We start from the raw sequence: 18684 nt of genomic DNA, 5'->3' as shown, positions 1-18684 counted from the left end.
AGGGAGAAGTGGGGGCGTCATAGAGTGGAACTTAGCTCCTGAGAGCTACTATATCCTTGAATTGTTTCTGATTACTTTTCCTGTTCAAATGATTGATTATTGAAAAGACATGGTTTTATTTATTAAATTTGGGATTGTTATTTGACAAAGTGCTTGCCTGTGTGTTCTTGGCCTCACGAGCGTTTAGCTCACCCTATAGTTTTGTTTTCCTTAACAGGACCGAATCTTGGAGAAGTATGGAGAAACCATCCGTTGTACTTTTGTTAAGACTCCTGCTATATATTTTGACTAGGCCCTGGTTTGAGTTGTACTTATGGAAATTGTAAACTTGAAAAGTTTGGGCCCTGACGTGTATTTTGAATTTAAGTCGTATTATGATTGCCCGATGTACTGGTTACAAGTTAAGTGACTTGTTAAGCTTGAACGCTTCCGCATTATTGTATTCATGTTACGCTCTTCGAAATGTTTAGTTCGGTTTTAAATTGAATGGTATTGCTTGAGTCCTGGCGAGAGCTGGGCAGGCGTCCGCGGATACCCTTTGGTCCGCCTTAGGGAGATGTGGGGCGTCACAGCTTCCCCCAAGCATGTTTGGGTGTCGAGGAGATTCACTCCAACGACGTATGCAGTCATAGCATACTATTTCAAGTCAGTCAAGCACGTGACATATTCAAGCAATTGAGATATTCAAGCATTTCAAGCACGAGTTGTTTATTTCAAACGAGAACGAGTGCGATAAAGTACACACTCGTCTCAATTTTCAAAATCTCAAGTATCAATAGCAAGTAACATGTATCGAGTTCACAGGAGTTCAAGTAATTATGCACTTGACACTGTGATACCCCAACTTTTAGGATTATCTTTTGTTTAGTCTCAAAGAGGATATTACAGTTTCTTTAGTTGATTTTTATTTTAAAACATTATTTTTTTCAAAAGAAGATACTAAAGTTATTTCTTTGGGTTGGATTTAAAACCTTGTTTGTTTTAACAGACTAGAAACCCTAAAAGTCTAATAAAAACCCTAGTTTCACTTGTGACTGGCCGTTTCCTCAAGTTTTTCATATTTCAACTGAAACCCTAAATTCAATTTATGGAATTGTAAAACCTCTCATGTTTTTCTTAAAAATACCCTTGTATTTGGAAATTACTAATTTAAAATAGCCTTACTACTCAATCACCCCACGATAGGTGCAAATGAACCTAGGAGGTAGGGTTTCACTTTTCGTTTCCAAGTTAAGAGCAAATTAGGGTTTTCGCGTTTTTCGATAGTATGATTATTCGATACGGAGTGAGAATCAAATTTGGTAGGAAAAAGTGACATTTGGATGAGGAAATATCATATGACTAGAAGTGATAATAATAAGTTAGTGATTATAAGCTAAAGACCCTAGTATACGCGATTTTAGAGAAAACGCGTCACACCGACGGGTATCAATCACTACCGATTGAACCCACCATTTGACCACCACTTTCTTACTACCACATATCCTTGATATTTTTGCAAAATATCCCCCCCTCATCCTCAGCCATGTGACTGAAATATGTGGCCCAAAATGCAAGGAAAAGAAAGAGAAATTTGGATGGCTTTGGTGGTGACAAGTGTCACTCACCTATGGTTTCTTGCCAAACCTTTTGTCTTGTCTTCTTATATTCCATTTCAGCTCAATCGGAGCAATGTAGCTTGTGAAAAGATGAAAATACCCTCACTGTTCTAGGTTACATTCCAGAGTTCCACGTGGACAGTTTAGTCTATTTTGTTGTGTTTATTCACTATAATCCATTCGGATTTAGCCTTTTTCCAAAACATGAAAGTTTTAGTACTCTGTCTTAGCTTTTCAATGCCACCAAGAACGCCCTAAACGGACCTTGGTAGACTGAGATATGGCCATTTGAATGAAGTACGGTTGATTAGCCGAATAGTTGAAACCAGATTATATGAATTGGGAATTTGATTAGGTTACACTGAAAATTAGACTAAGTACTCTTCATGAAAGTTGTAGGACTTTGTCTTAGCTTCGAAACGGTATACATTTTACACCAATCTGATAAGCGTAGTATCGGTTGTGTCATTTCCGGAAAACCCGTCAAATCTGTCTTTTACTAAAGCTTATTTCTGCACTTGTTATTAACTTGAATTTTTGTCCTTGTATTGTCTTGAGCCTATGGAACGGCTATTGAAATAAATTTGTATTGTGTGTAAACTTGGGTTTGATTGAGGGAAATAATGAAGCCATAAATGGCTATAAAATAGGAAAAATACAAAGGGCATGCTGCCCAAATTTACGCTCGAGGACTAGAGGAATACACTTGCAACTTGAGTAAGGGTTAAGAATGAATATCACTTGAACCCTCTAGGACTTTTGTAACTTTGGTTATTGATGGTTATAGGTTAGAATCTAGCCGAACTTGTACCCTTAGGAAAAGCGGTAATAACCGCTATAAACCCATTTTCCTTGCACTTTCGACTCAAAAGTTATTTCCAAGTATACATGTTACAAACATTTTTAGTTTGAAAAGTGAGCAACCATTTTGTGACTATTCTTCAAGTGAATTTCAATTTCTTGATTCTTATTGAACGAAACGTCTAAGTTTTGAATCTTAGTCATATTTCAAAATTCTCAAACTGAGTTTTATCGTAGATTTGGACTCCGAATCCGGAGTACAACCTGAAAGTGACCAGTAACGACACTATATCTTTTGGTGAGTGCTTTCAAATATCGAATTGCACTTAATACTTGTATTTGATACGTGACCAATGTGATTACATGTTATATACGTGAAATATTAGGGCAAGAGTGTACTTTATCGCACTTGCCCTAATCAAATTTGCTATTGTTCCATGATTTCACTTGAAATGCTATACTTGCATACAAATTTCATCTTGTCTAGAATTCCAAAAACCCTGTGGCTAGTTAATCGAGTCGAGCCGGCAAGGGCCTGGTCGATTAGATAACAAACCCTGGGTTACTAGTAATGTCGAGTGGAGTGTATCTTCTCGGCAAAACGGTATACTCGAGTATTACCACTTTTATTCATGTTTGGCGTTTGGGGCGGGTAACGGGGTTGATCGGTGAACGGAGATTGGCGTTAAGTGGTGCTCTGCTAGATTGGTTACTTACTTGAAGGTTGACTGAGTGTCAACTATTACCTGATCAAGCCCTGATGATGCGATGGGAATTTGGCTCTTGAGAGCCATCCGTATCCTTATACTTTGGAGTGATTACTATTTACTGAATTATCGTTTCTTCTGAAAACTTTTAGACACGCTCACTTTGAAATTTGCTACTTGAAGTATTATTGTTCATTCTTATGAACTTTTGATGCCATTAACTTGCTACGTTGATATTCGTACTTTGAAAATGGTTAATTTGTTATTTGGAACCTCACTGGGCTTTTAGCACATTCCACGCCATTTGTTTTCCTTACAGGGGGGTACGAGCGAGGCATGAGACATGTACAGACTAGCGTAGTCTAATTGTTTTGAGTTTTGCTTTTGTACTCACGCTAGTACCCGACTAAGGTTGATTGTACTCGAACTGTAAAAACTTTGAAGTTTTTTTTTGGTATGTAGAAACTTTGTATCTAGATTTGAGCATCAATGTATATATTAAGTTGAAGTGAATATGTTATTTATTTTCTATGGATGCACGTTATTTTACTTGAGCTATGAATGAGTGCATGAGCGAGTCCTGGCGAGAGCTGGGCAGGCGGTCCGCCGAACCCTTTGGTTCGCCTTAGCGGAAAGTGGGGCTGTCACAGACACTCACCAAGTAAACGAGAAGAAAAGGCACTTGAAGTTCAAGCGTGTGACGACCCCACTTCTCCCAAGGGCGAACCCAAGGGTATCGGCGGACCGCCTGCCTAGCTCGCGCCAGGACTCAAAACTTAAAACAATAAAAGCCAGAGAATTCAAAAGAGTTCTATATACAATCCCAAAAGAGTTATAATTACATTCTCCAAAAGTACCTGCTCGCACTATTACATCCTTATAATTACCACCCAACCCAAAATGTAGACCCTAAGGAGGGTCCTTATACAAACCACCAAAACTAAAACAAAAACAAACATACTATAAGTCCAACTATTACAATCAAACCTAACTATGCTAGTGTGTGTGACAAAAGTCCCCGCGTCGGCCCCTGCTAAGGAAAACAAAAGGAATGGGGTAAGCTATATGCTTAGTAAGTAAACAGGGGCAAAAGCATAAATTTCACGTAACAACAGTGACATAGTAAGAGTAAAGCAAAAGCAAAAAAGTAACATCACATAATAAGGATACAGGTGGCTCCAAAGCCAATTCATATGCCATGCGTGATCTCCTGCCGACACTCCGTCGACCACACTTAATGGTCCGTAGAACTTCACTTGTACACCCACCGACACCTTATCACCCTCACTAGCCAGTCACCTCACAAACTTGCCCGGGCAAACGAAATCACAAACTTGAGCTTGAGTCACAAGCTCGGGTCACAAACTTGGTCCACATACTCGGTGAACCGGATTCACAAACTTGGTGACCTCCAACCAGGTTGGACTGACTTCGACCAAGCCCTAACCGGCTCGAATAGTCCATCTAGGTCAAGAGATCGCCCCAAACTCACAAACTTCACAAAATTATTCAAAATCACCCCGAGCCACAAGCTCAAGGGTTTTAGTTCCAAAATGATTCACATACATATATCATGTACAAATATGTGCGCAAATTCGGGTTTAGAGCGAGTGCGATAAAGTACACCCTCGCCTAAGTACCCTCTTCATACATGTCGAAACACATAAGCAACTAACACATAAGAGCGGCCTGAATACTTACACAACGAACAAAAGAGCAAAATTCGAAATTTGTGCCGCGAAGAGTAGCTAGTAGGCCCCACCGGCTCCATGTGACAGCCCCACCTTCCCCTAAGGCGAACCAAAGAGGTTAGCGGACTGCCTGCCCAGCTCTGGCCAAGACTAACGGGTCAGTTTACGTCGATCTAATACGTTCCGGAACATACCCACGCGCGCAAACAAGTCAGAATCACAAAATAAAATAAAATAGAAAAAAAAAAAACGCCGATGATGAACAATGCCGGACACGTTAGAATCCGGAGTTCAACCATACATCAATCCAACATATACATACATTGAAATTCAACGTTTACAAGCCAAACGGCATACCAAAATATCCAACTAGTCCATACATGTGCAAATAGTCAATTACAACCAACCATTGGTTGGAACAAAACACTTAGGGTTTTCACCCTCAAGGAGCTATTCAAAATACATTTACATGCCCAACTTGACAACCAACTAGCACAACCTTTTCCAAAATAGTCATTTTCCTGTAAGGAAAACAAATGGAACAGAGTGAGCTAAAGCTCAGTGTGTTACTACCACATAAGCAACAAAGAGCATATAACAAGTCCTTTCAATTAAAGTACACAATTAATGAATGAAACAAAACAGTAAAAGGATACGGACGGCTCTCAAGAGCCCATTTCCTCGCTTATATTCTTGATCCAATCTCATTGACCCTCCGTCAATGTTAAGAGTACCAAACCGTAGACATCACTTTACTTCCATTCCTTCCACCCAACATACCCCAACCGGGCCCGCACTCCAATCAGTAGCTTTTGGTAATACTCGAGTATACCGGAACCAAGAGTCTCATTACTACAAGGTTCCCCAGTACAGTCCCCGTGGCAGGTCAATTTTCACGACCAAGCCCTCGCCGGCTCGATTCAATTGACTACCTAACGGGGTTGAGTTCAGTGATATAGTAAGGCCGTTGGATATTCGTCCAAACGACACCAAATCAGTTTTCCATGACAGGAATTCAGTATATCATATATCAAGTGCAATATTTCAGTAAAACGGTAAACAGTCATGAATGGAATCACAAGGGGGTGAGGCCGGTCAAGTACACGCTCACCTCAATCACTTCCAATAGCCAAATACGCCTTCAAGGCATCAAATTCACATATAACAAAGCCACATTGTAACATTTAAGTGAGTAGTATACTCACCAATCAAGTAAGTGGTGTTTCATACACCGTGGTCAAAAGTTCGTCGTGAACCACCGTCACGCCCTAGAACACGCAAACAAATACAATGAGACTCGATAACGAGTCATAAAACAATGCCAATCACAACCCCAATAGGGTTTTATAAACATATACAAGCATCATGAGTAACCAGAAATTCAAGAAATGGCATTAGCTTTGGCCCCGAATAAAACACAGTTTTGTCCGTATTTTGCGGTAATGGCACCAATTTCACTACGATTATCGGATGAGGGTGTAAGACCCACCGTTGCGAAGCTAAGAACCAGGGATACAACAATGTAGAAGGCCACTCAGTCCAAATCCTAGCACAACTAGGTCAAAAATGCAGAATACCAAACCAGAACCGTAATTGCAGGTTTACAAATCACACTATGCTGTAATTAGTCCAACTCAGTCTATACAGGTCCAAATGCATTGATTACAAAGGCATATGGTAGCTAAGACATCCAGCTACATTTCATCAGAAGACCTCAACAACCAAATCCAAAGCAATTCCAGTCAAAACAGACGATTACAAGCGCCGTTCGTACATTCTGATCAACCCAGAACAGCAACAGTAAAATCGATATATCTCACTCTAAACTACTCCAAATGACCTGAACTTTTACAGGCACCTCAAAAACATCAATACCTACAACTTTTATGTTTTAAGTAAAGGCCAATTCGGCCTCTAAGCATGAGATACAAAACCGGACAGAAAAGGGGGTTATGAAACCCTAACTTTTCACATTTCAATCCAAACCCAAAATTGGTTGCAATTATCAATAATTCACACCTACTAGAGTCATTACCCCTCATTACCAACCATCATAAATAACCACAACATCATGATCACATTAAACCAGAAAAATCTCCAATAAATTGAAAACTTCACCAATTCATCTCAAACCAAGAAATAAACCACAAATATCATCACTTTAGCTTCCACTAGGAACAAATTAAGCATCATTAGGTGTAGGGGAAAGTTCAAGCACCACTTACCTAGTAAACAAGAGAAGAGGAGTTGTAGAACACCTTAGCTTCTTCAAAAAACTTCACCAAATCACTTACTAGCACCAAGTGGAGGGATTTTATGGAGCAGAAACTAATTTAAGCACTTGGGTTTGGATGATTGAGTTAAATGGAAGCTAAAATGTTGAAGAGTTTCTTCCTTCTTGAGCTTAAGAGGGCCGGCCACCAAGGAGTAAGAAAGAGTGAATTTTTAGTCAATTTATGAGATATTTAACCAATAAGTCAAAAGGTCAAAACCATGGATAGTAAGTCTTAAGCCCTAACCAATATAATGGTGACACTTGTCACCTCCATTAATGCAATCCTATCTTTTCTTTTTCCTCTCACATCAATCACTTCACATCCTCTACTTATCTTTTAACACCCGATAAATTTCACACAGTATCCGGAATTTAACCTAATTGGCCGAATTTTTCCGAACTATTCGCACTAGTGGGTCCCACGTCCATTATATACTCTTAATTTTTCAAAAACTCTCGAATACTAGAAAAATCATCTAAAAACTATAACTGCTCATAAAATTTACTAGGAGAATTTTCCTAAGCCAGAAAATGCAGAAAACATGTCTTTAAAGGGGAAAAACCCTAGGAAAATTATTAGGGATTTACGGGTTCTCACACTCTCTTCCCCTTAAAAGAATTTCGTCCTCGAAATTTCTCACCTTAATTCCCGAAAAGGTTTGGATACTTCTTTCGCATTTCCTCTTCCACTTCCTAGGTAGCTTCCTCTACCCCATGGTTTCTCCATAGCACTTTCACTAGCGGAATCCGCTTGTTTCTGAGCTCTTTGACTTTCCGATCGAGCACTTGGACCGGTTTCTCTTCATAGGCCAGCGATTCGTTTACTTCGATATCCTCCGGTTGTAATACATGGGATGGGTCGGGATGATACTTCTTTAGCATCGAGACGTGGAATACATCGTGGGTTCGAGAGAGACTGGATGGCAGTTCCAATCGATATGCGACCGCTCCTACCCTCTGAAGGATCTTGTAGGGTCCGACGTACCGCGGTTGAAGTTTCTTTCCTTTGCCCGCTGTGATACTTCGTAAGGGTGTGATCTTAAGAAATACGTAGTCTCCAACTTCAAACTCCAAGTCTTTTCTTCGATTATCTGCATAGCTCTTTTGTCGGCTTTGAGCTGTTTGGATTCGTTGCCGTATCAACTTGACCTTCTCGTGAGCCTCTTCCATCCATGGAATAGTTGCCGGGTCTAGCGTCTTCTTTTCACCAACTTCATCCCAATAAATCGGCGACCAACACTTGCGTCCGTACAGGGCTTCGTACGGAGCCATGTGAATCGACGAATGGAAGCTGTTGTTGTACGCAAACTCTACTAAGGTCATGTGCTGACCCCAGTTGCCTCCAAAGTCCAGAATGCAAGTTCGTAACATGTCCTCAAGAGTTTGAATTGTCCGTTCTGACTGGCCATCCGTCTGAGGATGATAGGTCGTGCTCAAATTGAGTTTCGTTCCCAGGGTTTCTTGAAACTTCTGCCGAAACTGAGATACAAACCGTGGATTCCGATCGGAGACGATGCTCACAGGAACACCGTGTAGTCTTACTATCTCGTCCATGTACAGTCGTGCCAACTTGTCCATTGAATACTTCATGTTCACCGGCAAGAAATGGGCCGATTTGGTTAATCGATCCACGATCACCCAAACAGCATCATGTCCTCTTTGCGTCCTTGGTAAACCTGAAACGAAGTCCATGGTGATGTTTTCCCACTTCCACTCGGGTATCTCCAAGGGTTGTAACAGACCCGATGGTTTTTGATGCTCTGCTTTCACCTGTTGGCAAATGAGACATTTCTGCACGTACTGAGCGATTTCCTTCTTCATATTGTCCCACCAATAGGTTCCTTTTAGGTCTTGATACATCTTGCTGCTGTCCGGATGGATTGTATACTTGAACCGATGAGCTTCCTCCAGAATCTCCATTTTCATCGACTCTTCCTTCAGTACCACTATTCGGTTTCGATATTTCAAAATACCCTCAGGACTCATATTGAAGTCCGTAGTTTCTCCCTTTTCCACTTTCTCTCTCCATTTCCGTACCATCAAATCTTCGCTTTGTGCCCATTTTATGCGTTCCAGTAGAGCGGAGGTCACCCTAACATTGCCAAATACCACCTTATGGCTCCCAAGACAGGGTCTCCACTCACACACGGATTCTAATAAATCCCACTCCTTAATCATCAACCCTGCTACTTGCACCTTACGACTCAAAGCATCTGCTACCACATTTGCCTTTCCCGGATGGTAATTGATTGTGCAGTCGTAATCCTCCAAAAATTCCATCCATCGCCGTTGTCTCATGTTCAATTCCTTCTGGGAGAAAAGGTACCTAAGACTTTTGTGATCCGAGTACACTTCAAAGGTCACCCCATATAGGTAATGCCTCCACTTTTTCAGAGCAAAGACGACTGCAGCTAGTTCCAGATCGTGGGTCGGGTAATTCTGCTCGTGAAGCTTTAACTTCCTAGAGGCAAAAGAGATCACATTCCGGTTCTGCATCAAAACGCACCCCAGGCCTTCTCGCGACGCGTCTGCATACACCGCAAACCCGTCCACTCCATTTGGCAAAACTAGTACCGGAGCCATAGTCAATCTTCTCTTTAGTTCCTGAAAACTTGTTTCACATCGGGCGTTCCAGATAAATCCACCATGCTTCTTCGTCAGGTCAGTTAAAGGTCCTGCTAATTTGGAGAAATCTTTAATGAACCTTCGATAGTACCCAACTAGCCCTAGAAAGCTACGAATTTCCGTGGGATTTTCTGGCCTCTTCCAATTTAGTAAATGCCTTCGTGGGAGATTACGTGCCCTAGAAATGCTACTTTCTCCAACCAGAACTCGTATTTACTAAACTTGGCATACAGTTGATGCTCCCTTAACGTCCGCAAAACCACTCTCAAATGCTCCTCATGCTCCTCGCGTGTCTTAGAGTAGACCAAAATGTCATCAATGAACACAACGACAAATCGGTCTAGATAGGGTTTAAAAACCCTATGCATCAGGTCCATAAAGGCGGCGGGAGCATTAGTCAGTCCAAAGGGCATAACGGCGAACTCGTAATGCCCATATCTCGAGTTGAAAGCAGTTTTCGGAATATCCTCCTTCCTTATTAACAACTGATAGTATCCCTGTCGGAGGTCCAACTTGGAGAAGACCACTGCTCCGTGCAACTGGTCAAACAACTCGTCGATGTGGGGCAGTGGATATTTATTCTTGATTGTTACGTTGTTCAGACCCCGATAGTCAATACACATCCTCAAGGTTCCATCATTTTTCATCACAAATAGGATAGGAGCCCCCCAAGGAGACCCACTCTCGTGAATGAATCCCCGCTCCAAAAGATCTTGTAATTGCAGCTTAAGCTCCTTAAGTTCTGCAGGCGCCATTCGGTAAGGGGTTTTTGAGATAGGTGAAGTTCCAGGTAACAGGTCTATTCGAAATTCTATCTCCCGTTCTGGAGGTAAGGCTACTAACTCATCAGGGAATACATCCGGAAATTCCCTCACTACGGCCACGTCTTCCACCTTTAATTTATCCGTAGGGGTGTTAATCAAAAAGGCCAAAAATCCTTGCGCCTCTCTACTTATCAGTTTTCTAGCTCGGATGCCCGAAATTAAAGCAGATGAGGCTAACCTACCCCTTATATCTAACCTTAAGGTTGCCTCGCCAGGAATGCGAAATTCTACTATTTTCGTTTTACAATCCAGTTGGGCGTTATATTTGGCTAGCCAGTCCATACCCAGAATCACATCGTACCCCTTAATGGACAAGCTAATCAGGTCTCCTAAAAATCTCCTTTCACCTACCCATACATCACAATCCTTATAAACCATACTAGTCACCAAACGTTGATTCCCCGTAGGTGTACTAACTTCTAGGTCATATGGAAAACTAGCAGGTTTTATATCGATGCCACACATGAAATCAAGGTTAACAAATGAATGAGTGGCACCAGGATCAATTAAAACTTTGGCAAAGCAGTGGAAAATAGGGATCATACCTTCCACCACCTCTGAAGACTCTGGGACCTGATGGGGCTCTAAGGAATACACCCTAGCTGGAACTTTAGGTTTGGACCCGTCTCCCTTTGCTGGTCCAGCATTGGTCCTCGACAGTGGTTGGTTCCCCTTGCCGTCTTGTTTCAGGACCGGGCAAGTAGCCAATTGGTGGTCCGCGCCTCCACATCGCAGACATTTGCCCTGTTTCCTCCAGCAATTATGTTCGGTGTGGTTTGCTTTCCCACAGTGCCCACAGGGACCGCGAGGTGCTGAAGCCGAGCCACTCTGAACATTTCCTCTTTGTCCACGCCCAGCTTGGCCACCCCTGTATGGAGTCCCTCTACCAGAACCAAAATGTCGACCACCACCCGTTCCTCGTCCAAATTTAGAGGGAGTACTCTTTTCACCCTGTCCGGAAGTACTCCCAGGAAAGCCATGCTTCTTTGCTTGAAAGTTCCGGACTTGCAACCGTGCACTTTCAACTCGCTGGGCCTTTTCCACAGCCTCGCTAAACGCAGTGATTTGAGCCGCCGCGAGGTCTTTCTGAATCTCAACATTCAAACCCTGAATAAAGCGCCTAATCCGTCTTTGCTCAATCATGATTAACTCAGGTGCAAACTTGGACAGGCGGGTGAATTGACTCTCATATTCCGCCACAGTTTGAGCCCCTTGGCGGAGCCTAATGAACTCGTCCTCCTTCCTCTCCTGGACTAGAGGAGGGAAAAACTTCGCATTAAACTCTCTAACGAAGTTCACCCAAGTCCTCGGCGTCTGCTCCCGTTCCCATTTCTGTCGGATCACGTTCCACCAGGAACGGGCCGCTCCCCCAAGTTGAAACACGGCAAAAGTCACCTGCCGTTCATCAGGGTAGTGTAAGGCTGCGAATATGTCAACCATCTTTTCAAGCCATTTCTCAGCAACGTCAGGGTCGGGTCCCCCAACAAACTTTGGTGGGGAAAACTTTTGAAAGCGTTCAAGAGCTCTATCTTCTCTCTCGATGTGGTTACCAGGGTTCCCGGGGACAGGGTTTGGGTTCTGGCCCTGTTGTTGCACTACTTGTGCTAGTAGGTTTGTCATTTGCTGCATAGCAACAGCTATTTGCATATTCGGGTCTACTTGTGGTTCAGGATTGGGTCCAGTAGAGGTTTCCCCCGTACCCGTAACCGGTGTGGGTTGTCTAGATCCGCGCCCACGTTCCCGACCACTTCGTGTACCTTCCATAAGTTCTACTTGGTCTAGGCAAGAATACTAAACCAAAGTAATAACAAGACATGTAAGTAACACTTAAACTTTCACAATAACACATATTTGTACATTCCAAACATGAACACAAACATAGATATATACAAGCCAAACAAGATCAAGCCACATACATATATACCATCAGTCAAGTCAAGTACGACCAAGGCACATACTAACATAAACGATCCCCCTGAGGATTGGCCTATCAAAAGAGATTTACACGTAGCTAACCCTACATCCAAAACGGTTAGCTAAGGTGCTATCCCTATCCCTATATACATACAAAACCACCACCTATCCCAAAAGAAGCCTAGAAGTCAAGGCCTAGTCAGTTGCCGGGGTCTGGGATCCAGGCAACGGGGTAGACTCCTCCCCCGCCTCAGCCCTCGCATACGAAGCCTCATCGCTAGACTCCTCAAGACCATCGTCACACAGATTAAGGATCGCCTCAGCGCGACCCCTGACTTTGCGAGCTCGCTTGAGCTCGCGCTCTCGTGCCTCCCTCAGTTGGTCGCATAGGTCATCAACTCTGTCCTCGACCTTGAGCACGTCATATTCTAGTTCCTTGATACGTGCCGCCTGCTTCTCGTTGGTTGCCCTAACCTGAGTCACTTCGGCTTCCAATGTAGCAACCTCAGCTTCCAACTTAGTGTTATCATCCGCTAGCTCCTTACGCTCCTTCGCCACCGCCAATACTAGTGCGTTCGGATAGGCATACTTCTCTTTACACGCGCACCGTCGGAGACGGTCAGACGGGCTCCAACGAATAACGGCCCCCCCTGGCCGTATCTGATATGGGATCACAGGGAGTGCTCTGCGAGGTCTCACTCCCGAAGGACTAGCACTAGGGTCACCCTGTCCGGCCATCCTACACCACAAGAACAATTAACCATAAATATTAGCTTACAGGCCATAAACAACAAATTCTCAAATCAAGCAGTCCTATAACACCCAGGCTAGTTCAAACCTAGGCTCTGATACCACCTGTGACAGCCCCACCTTCCCCTAAGGCGAACCAAAGAGGTTAGCGGACTGCCTGCCCAGCTCTCGCCAGGACTAACGGGTCAGTTTATGTCGATCTATTACGTTCCGGAACATACCCACGCGTGCAAACAAGTCAAAATCACAAAATAAAATAAAATAGAAAAAAAAAAAACGCCGATGATGAACAATGCCGGACACGTCAGAATCCGGAGTTCAACCATACATCAATCCAACATATACATACATTGAAATTCAACGTTTAAAAGCCAAACGGCATACCAAAATATCCAACTAGTCCATACATGTGCAAATAGTCAATTACAACCAACCATTGATTGGAACAAAACACTTAGGGTTTTCACCCTCAAGGAGCTATTCAAAATACATTTACATGCCCAACTTGACAACCAACTAGCACAACCTTTTCCAAAATAGTCATTTTCCTGTAAGGAAAACAAATAGAACAGAGTGAGCTAAAGCTCAGTGTGTTACTACCACATAAGCAACAAAGAGCATATAACAAGTCCTTTCAATTAAAGTACACAATTAATGAATGAAACAAAACGGTAAAAGGATACGGACGGCTCTCAAGAGCCCATTTCCTCGCTTATATTCTTGATCCAACCTCATTGACCCTCCGTCAATGTTAAGAGTACCAAACCGTAGACATCACTTTATTTCCATTCCTTCCACCCAACATACCCCAACCGGGCCCGCACTCCAATCAGTAGCTTTTGGTAATACTCGAGTATACCGGAACCAAGAGTCTCATTACTACAAGGTTCCCCAGTACAGTCCCCGTGGCAGGTCAATTTTCACGACCAAGCCCTCGCCGGCTCGATTCAATTGACTACCTAACGGGGTTGAGTTCAGTGATATAGTAAGGCCGTTGGATATTCGTCCAAACGACACCAAATCAGTTTTCCATGACAGGAATTCAGTATATCATATATCAAGTGCAATATTTCAGTAAAACGGTAAACAGTCATGAATGAAATCACAAGGGGGTGAGGCCGGTCAAGTACACCCTCACCTCAATCACTTCCAATAGCCAAATACGCCTTCAAGGCATCAAATTCACATATAACAAAGCCACATTGTAACATTTAAGTGAGTAGTATACTCACCAATCAAGTAAGTGGTGTTTCATATACCGTGGTCAAAAGTTCGTCGTGAACCACCGTCACGCCCTAGAACACGCAAACAAATACAATGAGACTCGATAACGAGTCATAAAACAATGCCAATCACAACCCCAATAGGGTTTTATAAACATATACAAGCATCATGAGTAACCAGAAATTCAAGAAATGGCATTAGCTTTGGCCCCGAATAAAACACAGTTTTGTCCGTATTTTACGGTAATGGCACCAATTTCACTACGATTATCGGATGAGGGTGTAAGACCCACCGTTTCGAAGCTAAGAACCAGGGCTACAACAATGTAGAAGGCCACTCAGTCCAAATCCTAGCACAACTAGGTCAAAAATGCAGAATACCAAACCAGAACCTTAATTGCAGGTTTACAAATCACACTATGCTGTAATTAGTCCAACTCAGTCTATACAGGTCCAAATGCATTGATTCCAAAGGCATATGGTAGCTAAGACATCCAGCTACATTTCATCAGAAGACCTCAACAACCAAATCCAAAGAAATTCCAGTCAAAACAGATGATTACAAGCACCGTTCGTACATTCTGATCAACCCAGAACAGCAACAGTAAAATCGACATATCTCACTCTAAGCTACTCCAAATGACCTGATATTTTACAGGCACCTCAAGAACATCAATACCTACAACTTTCATGTTTTAAGAAAAGGCCAATTCGGCCTCTAGGCATGAGATACAAAACCGGACAGAAAAGGGGGTTATGAAACCCTAACTTTTCACATTTCAATCCAAACCCAAAATTGGTTGCAATTATCAATAATTCACACCTACTAGAGTCATTACCCCTCATTACCAACCATCATAAATAACCACAACATCATGATCACATTAAACCAGAAAAATCTCCAATAAATTGAAAACTTCACCAATTCATCTCAAACCAAGAAATAAACCACAAATACCATCACTTTAGCTTCCACTAGGCACAAATTAAGCTTCATTAGGTGTAGGGGAAAGTTCAAGCACCACTTACCTAGTAAACAAGAGAAGAGGAGTTGTAGAACACCTTAGCTTCTTCAAAAAACTTCACCAAATCACTTACTAGCACCAAGTTGAGGGATTTTATGGAGTAGAAACTAATTTAAGCACTTGGGTTTGGATGATTGAGTTAAATGGAAGCCAAAATGTTGAAGAGCTTCTTCCTTCTTGAGCTTAAGAGGGCCGGCCACCAAGGAGTAAGAAAGAGTGAATTTTTAGTCAATTTTTGAGATATTTAACCAATAAGTCAAAAGGTCAAAACCATGGATAGTAAGTCTTAAGCCCTAACCAATATAATGGTGACACTTGTCACCTCCATTAATGCAATCCTATCTTTTCTTTTTCCTCTCACATCAATCACTTCACATTCTCTACTTATCTCTTAACACCCGATAAATTTCACACAGTATCCGGAATTTAACCTAATTGGCCGAATTTTTCCGAACTATTCGCACTAGTGGGTCCCACGTCCATTATATACTCTTAATTTTTCAAAAACTCTCCAATACTAGAAAAATCATCTAAAAACTATAACTGCTCATAAAATTTACTAGGAGAATTTTCCTAAGCCAGAAAATGCAGAAAACATGTCTTTAAAGGGGAAAAACCCTAGGAAAATTATTAGGGATTTACGGGTTCTCACACTCTCTCCCCCTTAAAAAATTTCGTCCTCGAAATTTCTCACCTTAATTCCCGAAAAGGTTTGGATACTTCTTTCGCATTTCCTCTTCCACTTCCCAGGTAGCTTCCTCTACCCTATGGTTTCTCCATAGCACTTTGATCAAATCTGCCTTCCCAAACCGGTTTGATCAAAAGTGAGGCTAGGAATGTCGGATCAAGGTACATGAGTACCGTTGCGAAGCTAAGAGAAAAGTCTATAAATTTCATGAAGACACCTCACTCCGGATCTGAACAGAGATGGGTCGAAAGTGCAGAAAACCGTTCCAGAAATTCGCACTTTAGAGTGACGAACAGGGTATGTTTGCTGGACCAAAACTCCCAGCTCACAAATCCAAATCGGGAAATTCCAAAGGCATTAGAAAGCTGGGACATAAGGTTAAAACTTTGATGTTTTGGCCAAGACCTGAATCCATTCAGAATAGAATGAAATTTGAGTGTCAAAGTACCCGTCAGAACTGTCCAGATACAAGGCAGTTCTGACGATCGATTTTGTTTTGGTCATAACAGGAGCTACGGAACTCGGATTTCGACGCATTTTATATGGTTTCGAAGCTAAAACCAAGATCTACATTACCTATGAAGGAATTAAAACCCAGATCGTACGGAATAGAAACCGAAAAAGTCACAGGCAGAAGCAAAACGAAAAACGCACAGAATCTGATGGTCAAAACAGGCTTGAGCATTTCATCTATAACTCAGGCTACGCTATTCCGATTGACCTGAAATTTTGTAGGCATATGCAGGACTTGCAAGGGTACAACTCTCATGTTTTGAGGAACTTCTGAATCCATACTAAACATCAAGAAAAACAAAGCCGAAGTTCGGATCCTGAACTGTCCAGTTTCCCAGTTTTGCCGTTTTTTCGCGCCACTACCGTACGGTCCGTTCTTATGATTCTTAGGCGAGTTTTTCTAACCAATTTGATACCCAAAAACCATACTTATATCAGAATAGGAGTGGTCTAAAATTCCTTCACAAATTAACCCAAAATCAGCAAATACTAACCATAATCCTTAAGCTAATTTTATTTGCACCATAGAACTTGTTCTAACATCTAACTACACAAACCCTAACTCAATAGCCATAAGCTCAACTAATCTAACTTAATGGAATCTAGGGTTTCTTAACCCAAACCAGATTTTTACTAGAAATCAACCAATCAAGTGAGGCAAATTATCAAACACAACCACTACACATCAATTTCTCAATCAAAGCAACTAAGGAAAGCATTAAAGCAAGAAGCCCTAATTCTTCTCTTTCTTGACCGAAATTTCCAGCAACATAAATCACAAAAATTAACCATGATACTTCATAAAAACAAGTGATAGACATAAGAGGTACCGTAATCAAGCACAACTAAGATCCTTTACCAAAAATAGCCACTAGTTCATCAATCAATAATCAACTTAAGTCTTCAAATAGACTTTCTTACCTCAAGATTAAGGGTGTATGATGGCTAATGACCTTAAGCCAACTCCAAAGTGGATTCTTTATGCTTCAAAATGAGGATTTATGGAAGGAAATTGATTGAACTTCACAAACTTCTCTTGGTTTCTCACTTCAAGGTGGCCGGACCTCTCTCTCTATTTTTCTCTCTAGTTTTTGTTTTGTTTGTCTCACAAATGACTTAATTATGGCCCTTGAGACTAATATGTGGTGCAAGACCACTTAGGAGAGATATTTTTAAGGCTAACCAATCACATAAAAGTTCTTCAATTGCACTTTTAACCCTTGCACTCCAACTTTCTCTTTCTTATACATTTTCCCTCAAACATTTGATAATCTTTCAATTTACTCCATAGGTTATAACTTAATCTAGTTTAAAACACATAATCCCACTTAAGTACTTCACTAATCACTTTTCCATCTTAATCACTTCTACTTAAACATACTTTCTCCATAAATAAAACAATTAAACCACAACTTTATAATATTGGCAAAATTAGGATTTTTAAACCCAACTTAAGCTTTCTAATAATTTATACCACTAGAGGTTGGCGAATCCTTTTTAAACTTGTTAAACCTCGGTATACGATAACAAATCCACTTTTTTCTTGCGCCAAAACACACACTAGAATACCGCATATAACAAATCTTAAGCAAAGTTAGGGTTTTCAATCTTAGCCAAGATTTGGGTTTCTCCTTAGCCCTAAAACCTTAGTTTAACCGTACAAAATAATGAATAACCCTAATATCAACTTACGAACGGACTGGGGCCTCACAAAGCGTCCACCGTGGGATCCTCTTGAGAGTCCTCATGCGAGCCTGAGTAATTAATAATGAACAATCACTTATAAACCCCAATTACTAAGAAAGATTGCACACTTGTACGATCTCAGAAAATTTCACGAAAATGAGCCTTAATTATTCGTAAATCGAGGCTCAAAAGTGGGGTTTTAAAATACAAGCGAAATCTGATTTCCATCTTTAAAATTGAGTGTAAAACGATCAAGTGATATGAAAGGAAGAGAGAGAGTTTGCAAAAACTCCATTTCCTTTAAGTTATGAATTTCTAGATTTGGTGCACTCATTTTGAAAAATCACATCTCACTCTCTACAAG

Source organism: Coffea arabica, chromosome 6c (assembly GCF_036785885.1).
Source record: "Coffea arabica cultivar ET-39 chromosome 6c, Coffea Arabica ET-39 HiFi, whole genome shotgun sequence".
In the NCBI taxonomy this organism is placed as follows: Eukaryota; Viridiplantae; Streptophyta; class Magnoliopsida; order Gentianales; family Rubiaceae; genus Coffea; species Coffea arabica.
The sequence above is the reverse complement of the archived record's forward strand: the minus strand, read 5'-3'. Positions refer to the sequence as shown.